The 16,929-nt window shown below is 36.0% G+C and overlaps 2 long non-coding RNA genes across 4 annotated transcripts in view; both read left to right on the top strand.

The window, feature by feature from the left end:
* Nucleotides 1–3,785, top strand: part of LOC127868209 (uncharacterized) — a 30,847-nt gene extending 27,062 nt beyond the window's left edge. For all 3 annotated transcript variants that reach the window (XR_008043913.1, XR_008043915.1, XR_008043914.1), the window contains 2 exons: nt 655–708; nt 2,967–3,785. This is a non-coding gene — a long non-coding RNA (uncharacterized LOC127868209). The remainder of the gene's footprint in view (nt 1–654; nt 709–2,966) is intronic.
* A 1,306-nt stretch (nt 3,786–5,091) lies between these two features.
* LOC127868211 (uncharacterized) lies at nt 5,092–8,055 on the top strand. The gene is made up of 3 exons (XR_008043917.1): nt 5,092–5,190; nt 6,764–6,857; nt 7,933–8,055. It is a non-coding gene; the product is annotated as an uncharacterized LOC127868211 (long non-coding RNA).
* Nucleotides 8,056–16,929: the final 8,874 nt, after the last annotated feature.

Genomic DNA, 16,929 nt, shown 5'->3' with positions numbered 1-16,929 from the left:
TTCTTAAGTATCAAATACATTTTGGCATTCGTTACTATTTAAAGATGTGATGAAATAACGTCCAACCGGGGCGTTTTTTTCCACTGAAAACGCGTAATTCACCTGACGTGATGTTCCCGTTTTTATACAACACAAAATACACCCATACTTTCCATGCAACGTTCTACATGTCTGTATAATTTTCGCGCACTTTTTATTGAGACAAAGGATAAAGAACTTTATTTGACGCTAGAATTTTTTATTGTCGCATTAGCATTAAAATTTGGAAGCATATTTCCAAAATTCGGATTACAAATTTAATAATGCTCAATTCAGAATCAAACGAAACATTTACAGCTGTGCCCAATAATTCAACAATAATCTGTTCAAAAGCATCAAACGAATGCTCCGATGTAACAACGCTACTCCGTATAATAAACTTTCAGAATGCTATTTTTACGAAAAAAAATATTTACACTGCTTTGTTTTGTTTACCTTCATTATTTCAGATGGCTTTTCTGGACGAAATGTGAATGAATTTTTATAAAATTTTCGTACCGGTATGATGAAAATTGTATCGCAATACAATATGCGGATTGCGTATTGAGATATATATCGATATACCGGTATATTGTTGCAGCACTAATGCCCTGAGATCTTTTTTTCTGTTTACAGAGGCCTTATACTCACAGGTTCCCCAAATACAACTCAGCCACAACATCCTAATGGGTAAGTCCCGTTGCCATGGCAAAACGGGTAACTTTGGTAAAGCATTCTGGAGACCCTGGCTTTACAAATAGTTAAAACTCAATGCGATTTGGGGTTTCTGCTCTTCAATTAAGAAGACCAGTACAAATTATTTCATTTCAAGGGTTCATCAACAACCTTATTTTACTATTTTGACATTCGAAGAAGATGCAACAGTTTCACGCTAATCCCTGACATTCAGACTTGAATTAGGAATCCAGAGCTTTATTAAAACACAGAATAACATGGAAAACACACACTTTTTCAGCAGGTTCCAATATATCTAAATTGTTAACTCTTTACAAAGTGAGGTTCCATTTTAAATGTAAGTATGTTTATAAAAAAAATTTGATACCTAAGAGGGGTCACTGATGTTTGTAGCTTTGCATAAAATGTTGTTTTGTTTTGTGGAGATCCGAACATCTAGTTTAGAGACTAATTATAAATTATGAACTATTGGATTATAATTTTAATGGTTTATTAAATCACACGTAAATACAAGTGTCCATAGCTTGTGTATTGAGTGCATCAGGAATTTCCCATATGTATATTCCCCCGAGAAGTAATTGTGATCACCCTATGTCATTGAGCGTGCTGTGTGCTGCTTCAACTGTCAGCTTGTTTAAGAATCTAAAGGCCTGAATGTTTATTGAATCTTGATGAAACTGGGTCAAAATGTTCTGACATTATCAAGGCAAAAAGTTTATTTTGACAATATTTAGCCTGAGTTTAAATCAAGGCCACTTGTGTAACAATACACTAGGTCTCACATCTCAATTATCATGACTCAATCATGATCAAACATGGTCAGAATGTTTATCTTGATATGTTATAGGTTTAATTTGAATCTGTCACATTGCTTCCAAAAACTAGGTCACCAGTTCAAACCTTAAAACAAACTTGGTTATCACCCACTAACAATCACACATTAAGTCATCAATTTTATACGTCCCGAACCCACTAACATTCACACATTAACTCATCAAGTTTATACCTCCCGAACCCACTAACAATCACACATTAAGTCATCAATTTTATACCTCCCGAACCCACTAACAATCACAATTTACTCATCAATTTTCATTTTTATTATTCCATTCACAAGTTGAACCTTTATGTCTTTTTGTTGGGTTTCTATGTCCATTGCGAAAATGAAGTCAATATTTACACCTTGCCATTCATACTAAATTCAAACAAAAATAATAATAAGTTAGAGGATTTTTATGTTACAACTTATGTTCACTTTGTGTTGTTATTATAAGAGTTAAAAGGTAGCTTTAAAAACATGAATTAGCCTTGCTCTGGGAAACGCAATCTGCACAGGCTAGTCAGGGAAACCACTTACCTCTGGGAAACGCAATCCGCACAGGCTAGTCAGGGAAACCACTTACCTCTGGGAAACATAATCCGCACAGGCTAGTCAGGGAAACCACTTACCTCTGGGAAACGCAATCCGCACAGGCTACTCAGGGAAACCACTTACCTCTGGGAAACACAATCTGCACAGGCTAGTCAGGGAAACCACTTACCTCTGGGAAACGCAATCTGCACAGGCTAGTCAGGGAAACCACTTACCTCTGGGAAACGCAATCTGCACAGGCTAGTCAGGGAAACCACTTACCGCAAAATCTGGATTTTTATAAGAAAATGCTTCCTTAAAAACCAAAATATCAATAAAGGCAAAAAGTGTTGACACTTATTAACATCTGCTATCCGTTTCAAAATAAGTTTTATCGGATCATGATGAAAATGTTCAATAATGTTTTTGGGCATAATATCTTTTACAAGTTTAGTAATCAGCCAGATCGCATTTTCTTGTTTAATGAAGAACATAGACCGTTAAACATATCTAACATTGTACACACGATCAATGTGAACCAGACCGTTAAACATATCTAACATTGTACACACGATCAATGAAAACCAGACTTCTAACCGGGAGTATTTTGTTGGTTTTCGTTCTTCATGTTTTTGATGTGTGAAATGTTGGAAAAGTTGCGACTTGACTAAGCATTGGTGCCACCAGAATTAATGCAATTGGCGTAAGTTTCATGACAGTTCATACACTTAAGTTTGCTGCTCATGTTACAAAACTGTGTAATGCTTTGTATAATTTATATCATATGTCTAATTTTGTCACATGGTTACTTGCCTTAAGTAAAGGACATTCTAAGTGATGAATAGAATTATCTCTTGCTGATGCTACTGGAGTTTAAGTTTGTTGATATTTTATTTTACAGGACAACTTGTCAATCAACATGGAACAGTACCCTGAAAATCACGACCATCTAAAGAACTGTGCAACTGTGCCAAGCGTGACCCTTTAGAGAAAGGGGCTTCCATGCCGAAGGTCAAATTGGTACCAATCTGGGCTCAAGCAGCAGCCTCAGTCTATAATCTATTATCTATTAACATTCCAATCTCACAGTAATATTACAAAAACATGACCTGCAAGGTGGAGATGTGAATACAATGAGTATTAAATCCCACAAACCATGCAGAGGTTATATGGGAGTCAATGTTCTGTAAGTTGGTCTGTTAGAGGGGCGTTTCGTCTGCATTTTATGTAAACATAGTTTTACCTCACCACATATGTATATGTCTACATTTCTAAAGGGAATCAGATGAAACTTCAATCATGTGACCCCCATGAAGTCTGGGTTGAGGTTTAGTTATCATTTTGTGACAAAGCTCTAACTTATCATTGGCCAAGTAACTCTCTTGCATAATATCAACTGACTGTTTCTGTATCTCACCATACATGGAATTTCAGTGGCTGTGTTACTTATATTTTATTCAGGGGAGTTAACTAATATTGTGCACAGAAGTGTGTTTATATTTGTGTATAAAAACAACGAAAACATTAAATCCCTTGCACCACTTGTCATCTTTGATTACATTATAACAAATTATCATATATAGCTTATTTTTCAGTGGCTGTTGTTCAGTGTCAAGCGGAATCCTATAGCAACCAAGCCACGTCAGCACAGCAGCAAAAACAGTTTCAGCAGCAGTCATATAGTAAACATCAACAACAGTGTAGCATATGCATTAAAATACGAGAGGTATGAATGCAAATATGTCTGTATGGTTAGTATATTCTCAACCATTTAATATTAACTAGTTTGTTTTGTTTAAGAATATATTTTAGCATATTGCTATATTCAAATTTGCTTTTTTATGTTTTATTTTTATTGCACTCTGCCTCTTCTAATCATGTTAAGGATGGCCCGCACCCTGCCCCTGTACTGACCTGTGGGTAATGGCCCGCAACCTGCCCCTGTTCTAACCAGTTGGTCATGGCCCGCACCCTGTGGGTCATGGCCCGCACTCTGCCCCTGTACTGACCGGTGGGTCATGGCCCGCACTCTTCCCCTGTACTGACCGGTGGGTCATGGCCCGCACCCTGCCCCTGTACTGACCGGTGGGTCATGGCCCGCACTCTGCCCCTGTACTGACCAGTGGGTCATGGCCCGCACTCTGCTCCTGTACTGACCAGTGGGTCATGGCCCGCACTCTGCCCCTGTACTGACCTGTGGGTCATGGCCCGCACCCTGCCCCTGTACTGACCTGTGGGTCATGGCCCGCACCCTGCCCCTGTACTGACCAGTGGGTCATGGCCCGCACTCTGCCCCTGTACTGACCAGTGGGTCATGGCCCGCACCCTGCCCCTGTACTGACCTGTGGGTCATGGCCTGCACCCTGCTCCTGTACTGACCTGTGGGTCATGTTAAGGATGGCCTGCACCCTGCCCCTGTACTGACCTGTGGGTCATGTTATGGTCATATGGGCTTGGATGTCATGGAAGTAAGAAAGTGTAACATTGTAAAGAGACTTGTTCAAATATGTTGTGAGAAAGTTGACTGACATAAGTCAGTGACATAACTAAAAGAAATTAATACGCCAACACATAAAAACAGATTTACCGGTAACTACAAATTATACCAATATAATGCATTGCATATTGTATGGTATTGTGATATGCTTTGGCTGCTTTTAATTTAATGATTATTTAAAGTAGGCTTTTTTTTAAATATACAAGCATATCTTTGTTTTATATGTATTTTATTTTATCCATGAACTGTATTAGTTTCGTTTGAATAATAATTGTTAAATATATTGCACACTTTTAAACCAATTTATGTAATAATATTCCATCTTTATCTGTAAATAAAGGGACTCGAACACAGGGCATTAGCAAAAACAACCAAAAACGTTCCTTTAAAAATTGCATACTCTTTCTCTGTTTGCAGAATATATGCAGAAAAACTAGTGTCTTATTGACTGATAAGGGATTTGATTACAGCTAAGAAATAATCTTTTAACGTTATCTGTAAAATGTTGTTTTGCCATTTGCATTAAACAAGTTGACTGCATAATGTGGCATCAAAGTCTGCAAGGAGAAACCATGCAATTGAGGAAGCCAAGAAACCTGTGATAATTTCAAGCAGCTTACCTACTCTTGTAAGTATGGGTTTTGTTTTAACGTACGCATTATATATTTTTATTTGAGTACAGATTTATGTTGTTGAAATAATAATTGGTTTCCATGCACAAATGAAAGATGTTATGTTTTTCACTACAGTAAATATATAAACGCAAGTATTAAAATATAATATGTCTGAAGAATATCCACAAAACATGTGTTTTGTTATAAATCATATTAAATTTATTGATAAAGATGCACACATTATGACTAGTTTTGTCCACCAATCTATAATTTAAACATACAGTTTTACGTTTTTAACGCACATTTCAATGACGTCAAACTGTGGAATCATTTATTTTAAGGAGATATCATTTTCGCGCACCCACCATGTCTCAGATTTATGACCAATGCCCATATTAATAGAGTTTTTAATTAACAAACAGGTGTCAGTTTGACAGAATTCAATACAACTAGGGTGTGCATATTATAACTGTTGTTTCATGCGACCCCTATTAGAAGTATAGCCCTGTCTAGTAAGGGCATATTCCGGAACCATTTTGAGCACATGTTTGTTGCAATAAACAGTTTTGTGTTAAGTTCAACTTTTCTATAAAGTATCAAAGCTATTGCATTCAAACTTGGTACACTTACTTACTACATGTATCATGAGGGGACTGGGCAAGCAAAGTGAGATAACTCTGGCTGGCAGTTTGACATAATTATGTGCCCTTTTATACTTAGAAAAGTGATATTTGGGTTAAGTTTTGTGTTTATGTCCACTTTATTTCTAAAGTTTCAACGCTATTGCTTTCATACTTGCATCAATTACTAACTACCATAAGGGAACTGTGGAGGCAAAGTTATGTAACTCTGACTGGCATTTTGACAGAATTATTGCCCCTTTTATACTTAGAACATTGAAAATTTGGTTAAGTTTTGTGATTTGGTGCACTTTACTCCTAAAGTATCATGGCTATTGATTTCGCACTTGGAACACATACTTACTATCATAAGGGGACTGTGTAGGCAAGTTATGTAACTTTTTTTTCATTTTTGAAAAAGATAATGTAATAAAAGACCACACCTTCACACTATACACCCTCTCCACCCATCCCTCCTTCTGTTTGATGAAGTATTGAGATAGGTCCCTTCACCTTTACAAAAAACAATATATTAGCGAAGCTCTTCGTATACTTAACCATAAAAACAAAATCTGTTGCAATTGGTGAATGTTCAAAAAGTGATCTAGAGCAATTTATATATAACCCTTGTCTTTTTATCACACCACTTGATATTTTTGTTTTGTATAAACGCCATTGAAATAAAATTTGGTCTTAAAACCAAATGAAAGTAATTTATAACATCTACATAGTTTAATTTTATTTCATTGAACGTGTACACAGTTTCAAGTGGTACCCAGCTTCGTAACATCCTGGGCACAAGGCGAGCTTTAGTTAAAATATGTGTGCTCGTTTATATGAAAGTTTATATCTTATTAAGACACTCACAATTATGTTACCGGGTTGAGCCAGTTTTTTATCCTTGAAAAAGCTAGTGTTGTCTTCAGTTTTGTTGTTTCATTTTGCACATGATTTACTTTATTTCCAGGAAACCTGGATAGCAAAGCATTGAGTTTGTTCTGGAAGCATTTGTAGTCACAGCTCATTAAGCATCCCCCTGAAGCAGGACCCTCAGTCTAGGGGTGAGTTTTCAAGAGATGTGTTTATTTTTGGCAAGCCCCTGAATTCAGAGATGGGTGGGTGCATGTAGATTGACCCTTGTTCGTCGATACATCCATCCAGCTGTACGTTCTAGTATAACCTCGAACCTCGAAAAGTATTGCTTCTTGTGTGATGAAACCAAATATATTTATTATCATGTGAAATTTCCTTCTTGTTTATTTGGATTCATGTTTCCTTTGACATAAGTAGTAGAGTTTTGACACAAAATTGGAATGTGGGTTCATGGTGGCCAAACCATTTTCTTACTTCATAAAAATCATCTGAGTTTTCTCAGAAAAACTCTCGCTGAATTCATGTTTTTGGGACTATCGTCTAGTAGGCCTTTGCTTATTGTCATTATTGATAAGGTTGTATTTGATAATAAAAAGGATCTTTATAAAAACCCAGTCCAAATTATTTGGTAATAAAGAGGTTATACTTTATCTAAAATAATTATTATTAATTATTATTGTATCAATAGTCCCAGGTCCATCATTTTGCTTGATTGGTCTTTGTCAGCCCAGGTACTACTTAAAAGTACCCCGGGTACTCTTAAACATACTACAATGTACCCAGGGTATGGAAAATGTACCCAGGAATACTAACGCTAAATTGGCCGTTGTTTGATCATTTTCTCAAGTTAGTTAGTATGTTCATATTTATATCAGTGTTCTGTAAAATTGCCCCAGTATAATCGAAACTCATTCTCTCAAAGAATGTTGAGTCAGTTTTTTTTCAAAGATAATTTAGTTTCGTAATTCGTTAGCGCGTTATATCACATCGGATTTTGGGTAGGAGTAAACCTCGAGTACAGTGAAATATTGGCTGGGTGCATTTAAGCGTATTTTCTGTACCCGGGGTATATTGTAGTATACTTGAAGAGTACCCGGGGTACTTTTAAGTAGCACTCAAATCCACATTGACCAATAGAGCCATCGTTTCATCTATGGATTCAAGTCATATAAGTCGTAACACCCTATGCAAGTTTTGTTTTTCGTTTGGTATAAAAAATAGACGGAAACACATTTACAGTATCACGTTGTTCTTTTTTTGCAGACGCCAATTGACGAAATAAAACTTGTCATTCAGCAACACAGCCAGTTGCAGCAGTTGTTACCATATTGACCCCAGTCAAAACTAGGAGCACAGAGATAACACAGCCAGTTGCAGCAGTTGTTACCATATGACCCCAGTCAAAACTAGGAGCACAGAGATAACACAGCCATTTGCAGCAGTTGTTACCATATGACCCCAGTCAAAACTAGGAGCACAGAGACAATCAGCAACACAGCCAGTTGCAGCAGTTGTTACCGTATGACCCCAGTCAAAACTAGGAGCTCAGAGACAATCAGCAACACAGCCAGTTGCAGCAGTTGTTACCATAGTGACCCCAGTCAAAACTAGGAGCTCAGAGATAACACAGCCAGTTGCAGCAGTTGTTACCGTATGACCCCAGTCAAAAAAAGGAGCTCAGAGATAAATACTGTTTAAGATAGATATTCTCTACATTCCTCATGGTCAGGCAACACAGCCAGTTGCAGCAGTTGTTACCATATTGACCCCAGTCAAAACTAGGAGCTCAGAGACAATCAGCAACACAGCCAGTTGCAGCAGTTGTTACCGTATGACCCCAGTCAAAACTAGGAGCTCAGAGATAAATACTGTTTTAAGATAGATATTCTCTACATTCCTCATGGTCAGGCAACACAGCCAGTTGCAGCAGTTGTTACCATCTTGACCCCTGTCAAAACTAAGAGCTCAGAGACAATCAGCAACACAGCCAGTTGCAGCAGTTGTTACCATCTTGACCCCAGTCAAAACTAGGAGCTCAGAGACAATCAGCAACACAGCCAGTTGCAGCAGTTGTTATCATATTGACCCAAGTCAAAACTAGGAGCTCAGAGACAATCAGCAACACAGCCAGTTGCAGCAGTTGTTACCGTATGACCCCAGTCAAAACTAGGAGCTCAGAGACAATCAGCAACACAGCCAGTTGCAGCAGTTGTTTACAAATTGACCCCAGTCAAAACTAGGAGCTCAGAGACAATCAGCAACACAGCCATTTGCAGCAGTTGTTACCATAGTGACCCCAGTCAAAACTAGGAGCTCAGAGATAAAAACTGTTTAAGATAGATATTCTCTACATTCCTCATGGTCAGGCAACACAGCCAGTTGCAGCAGTTGTTACCATATTGACCCCAGTCAAAACTAGGAGCTCAGAGACAATCAGCAACACAGCCAGTTGCAGCAGTTGTTACCAAATTGACCCCAGTCAAAACTAGGAGCTCAGAAACAATCAGCAACACAGCCAGTTGCAGCAGTTGTTACCATATTGACCCCAGTCAAAACTAGGAGCACAGAGATAACACAGCCAGTTGCAGCAGTTGTTACCATATTGACCCCAGTCAAAACTAGGAGCTCAGAGATAGATCAACACAGCCAGTTGCAGCAGTTGTTACCATATTGACCCCAGTCAAAACTAGGAGCTCAGAGACAATCAGCAACACAGCGAGTTGCAGCAGTTGTTACCGTATGACCCCAGTCAAAACTAGGAACTCAGAGACAATCAGCAACACAGCCAGTTGCAGCAGTTGTTACCGTATGACCCCAGTCAAAACTAGGAGCTCAGAGACAATCAGCAACACAGCAAGTTGCAGCAGTTGTTACCGTATGACCCCAGTCAAAACTAAGAGCTCAGAGACAATCAGCAACACAGCAAGTTGCAGCAGTTGTTACCATATTGACCCCAGTCAAAACTAAGAGCTCAGAGACAATCAGCAACACAGCCAGTTGCAGCAGTTGTTACCGTATGACCCCAGTCAAAACTAGGAGCTCAGAGATAAATACTGTTTAAGATAGATATTCTCTACATTCCTCATGGTATGTTAAGCACAAACTCTGACAGATCTCATCTTTGAACTTTGTAACGGGCGAAAAATAAATGACCTTGTTCAGAATGAAATGGCAGAATGACAAAGCACAACAATTTAAGGGGAAACCATAAATTAATGTGACCAGCAAAGATGTGTTCAAAGCAAAACAATATGTCATGTCTTTGGGGACTTTGAATTTTGATGGTGTCATTCATTAAACATTGAATATTTTTGTTAAATATAGTTAAATATAATGATATAAAGGATATTTGATTAAGGCGTGTATGTTAATTATTACTTTAAGCACAAATATAGCACGTCTATCAATTACTTATGAAACTTGCACCTGATAATGATAAATGCATGAAAATTAAATTGTACTTAAGACATTATTTCATACGTTGAGCTTAAGAAAATTGAAAGCTGTTTAAATTATGCTGGTAACATTATATACAAAATATGTTTTGGATTATATTCATGTAAAAAACAAGTTTCAGTTTTCTGTTGTAACATGCAATATAGAAGTATTATCAAGAATCGTGTTAAGTATGGCACTATTCGAAATGAATATTCATTAAATAAAGACAAAATCATTTAATCTTCTTTCAATTGTCAATTCTGTATGTACTACTACTACCTTATTTATTTGACTTGATATGGTTTGTTAAATTATAAGATAATGCCTCTTTATTTGGAAAGCTTTCAATGTTTTGAAACTGAGTATTTAAAAATGAATTATGAAAAATCATGACTGATGTCAAAGTTATGTTTGATTTTGCCAATTTTGTGTTGATATTTAATATACATGTACTTACATGCTCATAAGTGTTGACAATTGTTTTTGAACATAATAGTTTTTTATGTTTTATATCGTGTATATACACATTTACAAGTCCAAATTTTCATCCTCTCAATCACTCAGTAACTTTACCAACAATAAATGTTGGATCTCTGTATATAGGTAAATTGTGCAATTGATATATAGAGCAACTGCAACAAATCAGTCAGTTACAAATCAAGGCAGAGTGATGTAATATGCTGGCAATTGTTAAGTAGTGCAGTTGTCTCTTTTTGTTCTCAGGTTAGAGCAATGTTGTTTGCTTCAAAAATAAAAACACAGTCTCCCTTGTAAGAAAATTAATGTGTTCATATCTCAACATAACAAGTAAATTCATAGAGAAAATCAAATTATTTACATGATATACTCGACAATTAGTCTAATGGAATTTGTAGAATAAAAAATAACATGTAATTATGACGATTATAAGTGAATGTTTGACACAAAATGTCTGTTCAGAAATGTGTATATTTTAATGATAAATCTATACTTTGTACTTGCTGTACTTTTTATAGTATATTTTATGAACATGCAGCTGATAAGTGAATGTGACAATTTAAGAGTTATGTTACAATTTGTTACACGTTGACATGGCCACATAAGCTGTTAATGGAGTGCATTCACTGCGGCCAGTTTCCAGAAATCTCCCAATTAAAAAACACCAGAAAATATCTTAAGATCAGATAGTTTGGTTGTTGACATGAGTATAAATTTATTTATTGATTGTGTTATGCCTTGTACTCTTAATTTGTTATCAAATATTTAAGTTTATATGACTTGAAGAGACTTACATGTTTATTTTATTGATGTGTTTGTGCTGATTTCTTGCATTCTGATTAAAGAATATTCAAGTGGAAAAAGAATATTATTATGCATTGAAAGTGTGTTGTGATTTCAAATAAAAATACTATGAAAATATAGTTCAGTCGTTTGATTACAAAGTTATTACAAAGGTGATCAATTGCTCATCAAGTGTAGGTGTTTGCATACGGACATAATATGTCTGTGCTTTATATGTATATAATGTAGATCCCCATTTACCAGAACATATTTTGATGTGCATAAATGTGCTAATAGCCTGATGAAATTCGTGTTGACTATGCGTTTTACATTTTGCCATTTTTATTTAAAAAATGAAAAACAAATGAATTGTCAGTGTAAATAAATACTGTATTGTTGTTCAATCAGTTAAACTATTTCACTGTTTTCATGCATATGTTCAAATCATTTTCATTTTTGTTCAATCTTTAAGATGCAACGCTTGTGTAATTTACTTTATGAAACTTATATATACGCAAAAATGTAGTACAGATGTATGTCAAATGACTGCTGTGGGCTTGTGGTAAACAGAAAACCATGCTTTAAATTGAAAAACCTTGTTATATGCCATGTTTTTCATTTAATAATATTAAAAGCACTCTTGAAATTGAACTTCTTGAAAATATGTTTCATTGTTTTGTAAAAATATCTTAAGTTATCTATTCTAAATTATCTATTCTTATATAAGAAATACAAATTAAAATTGGTTATTGGAAATAAGTCAATTAAAAGTCATGGGATAATGATGTAATGTACTTAAAAATGTCAAAACTGCTATTGTCTCTATTTGTATTCTAGATATGTTATATCATTAAACAAACAAATACAATGTTGTCTCCTTGTTGAATAGGTGTTGTGTACCTCTGAACATGTCAAGTCATTTACTTTAAGTATTTTAAATTAGTTCTCACTATCTGCACCCGTAAGTCACTCATGAATTTTGTGTAATAAACATTGGATAAATATATTTTTATATAATCAATTATAAGATAAGGTAAAAAGTGTATGTGCGTTATAAGTAATAAACATTGGATAAATATATTTTTATATAATCGATTATAAGATAAGGTAAAAAGTGTATGTGCGTTATAAGTAATAAACATTGGATAAATATATTTTTATATAATCGATTATAAGATAAGGTGAAAAGTGTATGAGCGTTATTAGTAATAAACATTGGATAAATATATTTTTATATAATCGATTACAAGATAAGGTGAATAGTGTATGTGCGTTATTAAATTCATCAGGTATGACCATACTGTGCTACAAGTTTTGTAATTGTGACTATTAAAAGTACATAATCTGCAAAAAATGTCACTTAAACAAATGTGTATATGTTTATCATTATTAAATTCTTTCCAACTAGATTACACTTGATAAGTTTCGGCTTAAAGCTGAAAAGTTATTGTTACATTTTATCAGCGTTGAGCTCAACTAGCATCCGTAGTGAATACTGTAAAATTTAAGCTTTCTCAGAATGAGTATGTTGAAAATATCTTGACGACGGTTAGAATCTGTTACCCATGTGTCAAAAAACTAGAACTAAAGGTCAAATCTTATAAAAAAAACTTGTTTTCACTGCAGAGGCTTCTTTTATTAATTGATCTGCAGTCAACGTTCTCCGAATACTTATATTGACGATATCTAGAATGAGTTCGAATCTGGGTCACGTGCATCCAAAAACTAGGTCACCAGATCATATCTAATACGATTATTATCTCATTAAGGAATCAATATTGATGATACCACACCGAAGATGTGGACCATTGTTTCTTTAAATGTTTGCGTTATCAGGACGTTCGTGTGCAAATGTTTATAAACACGAGTATATTTCATCCAATTAGTGCATAAAAACTCATGTTTGGCATACAAACGTTGACCTAGGAAGAAAATTGTAAGCTCGTTCAAGAAGTTCAGTTATTAATCAAACGAACGAGACGATTTAAAGGGGCCTTTTCACAGATTTTGGCATGTTTTGAAGTTTTTCATTAAATGCTTTATATTGATAAATGTAAACATTGGATCTAAAAAGCTCCAGTAAAAAAAAACAAGAATAAAATAAAAACATGCAAAAAGAAGCCTTCAGCAGGGCTCGAACCAGTGACCCCCGGAGTCCTGGAGTAAAAACCAATTAGACCGCTCGGCCATCCTGCCAAGTATGTATGAGAGATGTATTTTGTACTTTATATAAGCAATCTTAGTAGTTTCACAAAATTACACGACAATAACAGAACTCTCCAAATTATTAAATCGGTTCGCGTTGCAACACTTAATAATTTCATGTTTTTAAATCGTCAAAGATGCATATAATGGCTATATTAGACCATGGTAAATGTTCAGTATTACTGTTTCCTCACAAATATCATAACTAAAACGAAAATTTGCGAATCTGAAACAACTTTTTTCAATTTTGTCAATTTACCAAAACTTGAAAAGATCCCTTTAAGTGCATGCTGTTCTGGTTTTATGCTGTTCGCATGTTGTCATTTTCACTTTGCTTCTGAACAGAAAATGGTAAAAAAAGGCCAAAACTAAATACTGTGCTAATAAGAAAAGTTCATGGAATATAATCCTATATAACGATAAAATATGAAATCTGGGCTTAATGCATGTTTGTAAAATGTCGTCCCAGATTAGCATTAATGCATGTTCATAAAATGTCATCCCAGATTAACCTGCCCAATCCACAAAGGCTAATCAGGAACGACACTTTCCACATAAACGGGTGGCTTCTTTTTAAGGATAATTCCTTAAAACAAAAGTACCATACAAGTGGAAAGTGTCGAACAGCAAAGGCCAATCTGAAACGACATTTTCCACATAGACTGGCTGATAATTTAAACGATAATTCCCTTGAAAAATTCCATACAAGCGGATAGTTTGGAATTGAAAAGGCCAATCTTGGACCACAACGCACATGCATTAAACCCGGTTTTCCCAAGGCGCGGCTCATATTTTTTAATCCAGATGTTCGACCATTTAAGTTTTAATGACCAACATCATACAATTTGCTAATAACATACGCATTGAAACTATCAAATAAAAGGTACTTAATATAATGATCCGTCAAGAACGTAATATGATATACCAAGAAAAACAAGTTGACAAGCAAGGGGTCGTATAACTTCACTACGGAATAGATTTTACGGTTACTGGCGCACGTAGGTCATCTTGTGACGATATTTCTATCTGAAAAACTTGTGAGTATCGGTGTTTTGGTACATCATAACCTTTGAATAGTAACTAGCTATAAGAATATTATTAATTTCAAACAACTGAACTATTTTATGTTGCTAAAGATGAACAAAGATGGACACACACAGCCGCTTTGTAGATTCGCCTTAGTTTAGTTTAGTCTAACCTATTTATTTTAGCTCGATTGCATGGAAAGCCTTAAACTTATTTGAAACGCTCCTGAGTCCATTTCCTCGGACTAGAACTAGTACTTGGTGTCTATGGGGAGATTTAAAGAACGATTCGACAGCGGGGATCGAACACGTGACCTCCCGATCTCGAGGCGGACACCATATCTACTACGCCGCGGCGACTGTATGTTTGTTTATCCTTTTAACGCTTTATTTTGACTTCTTAATGAATTGAGTGTTAGCTATATGATGCTTTGTTTCAACATCAATTTAATAAATTCGAGATGTTGTTGTCCTATTGATTATCGTTTTGTTTTTATGTAATCGTTTCTCAGACAGTCACAGTTCTAGTTTTCTGGTATGTGTTTAATTATTTAGTAATTAAATGGTCATTAAATTGAAGTGTCCTGTCTTTGTATTGCACATGCATCTGAATCGTGTCGCTATGAAGTTAACTGTTATTTAGCTTTTAATGTTTAACACATATTTTTGGACCAACATGCCCAAGTGTGAGGTCTGATCATCGGTCTAAAAAATATCCTGATTATATTATTATATTTATTGAGTTTCATAATTTGATAACATCTGAATGAAACTCGTCGGTTATTCAAATAATAAAGCGACCTGTTCACTTTCATTATTTGTGTGATTACCGTCCACAGATTTGTTTGCCTATTGCTCAGGGAAGCGGACAACGACAACGAGCGAGGCATGGTATTGTAATGCGCACGGGGGGCTTAGCCTTTTGCTAAAATTTTCGCTAAGAAGAGACTAAATTTGAACGAAAAATATCATAAAAGCGTAAAGTGTCGTACATAATAAGCACGTGCGGGCTGCATTAAGCCCCGTTTTCATAGGCTAAATTATTTGAGCCGATTCGTTGCCTCGTGGTTACACACTGGCACCAGGGGGTCGAATGATTTGAGACCGCTCTCAAGCATGACCTTCTAGTATTTTTCGTTTTCATTAGACGTTCAACCAACTAAAAGGTCTTCACTGTGAGCACTAACTAAAAAGGTTCGTCGCTGGAACCGGAGATCATATGACCTGAGGTCGCATGTATCTATCATTATACATCATGATGCAGATGCCACGTCCTTTAAAGGAGCGGTGGCCGTATAGAGCTTCCTGGCGAATTAGTAAAAAAGTTATACACCCAATATGTATTTTATCGTCCATGCCTTTAATAGAAATATCAACGGCGCTCTGCTCCACCCATTCCCCTTGCATTTATTAGTCGACTCCTTATGGCTCGAAGTCGCGGGACCGACAAGAAAACTTTGATGGATACGACCTTCGAGCCGAAAGATTCATAATATTATTATTTGTTTGCTTACAAAAACAACAGCACAAACTCAACTTTAAGTCAAAGCGCCGAAGGCACTGAATTTGTTCGCTGTTTTATAATCTTAGACGCAATTCAGTTTTCAAAAGTATGTGTAGCTTTTTATATCGCAAGTTTGAAGTGACCACAACCAATTCAAATTTATAAAGAGTGTGTCTTAAAGCACATATTGAGACATGTTGTTAATCAGTGTGCACAGGCTAATCAGTGTGCACAGGCTAATCTTATTTGACAAGCATTAAGCCCCTTTTTCCTGAAAGCAGCCAATATGTACAGATCTCAATGATAAACACTAGACTGACCAACGTTGTCTTACAAGCTGTTAAATAATTTTGAATGCATACACAAAATTTAGTGTACCAGTGGGAACTATAAACAGGCAGATGCAGTGGTTAGAGCAGACGCTCCTAGCCTAGCATTCGTCGTCTGCTTAATTTTACTGCAGTTATACACACAGGCAGTCACGGGTTACAGTTCCTAACGTAGTAAAGCCCATACTGATTTGCAAAATTGTCTCTACATTATTTTTATGCTCACAAATAAAAACGAAACAAAATTTTGCAAGTGTTGTTAAATTAACATTTTGAGTGTCTATGTTGCAGAGTGGAACGCTATTCGTCATTAGTCCGTGTAAGAAGAAATCTGCGTTGTACAACTCCATATAACAGCATACGGCGTATGTACGCTTGCCCGTCTGCGTCGTACAAATCCATATAACAGCATACGGCGTATGTACGCTTGTCCGTCTGCGTCGTACAACACCATATAGCAGCATACGGCGTATGTACGCTTGTCCGTCTGCGTCGTACA

This window comes from Dreissena polymorpha, chromosome 2, assembly GCF_020536995.1.
Source record: "Dreissena polymorpha isolate Duluth1 chromosome 2, UMN_Dpol_1.0, whole genome shotgun sequence".
In the NCBI taxonomy this organism is placed as follows: domain Eukaryota; kingdom Metazoa; phylum Mollusca; class Bivalvia; order Myida; family Dreissenidae; genus Dreissena; species Dreissena polymorpha.
The sequence above is the reverse complement of the archived record's forward strand: the minus strand, read 5'-3'. Positions and strand labels throughout refer to the sequence as shown.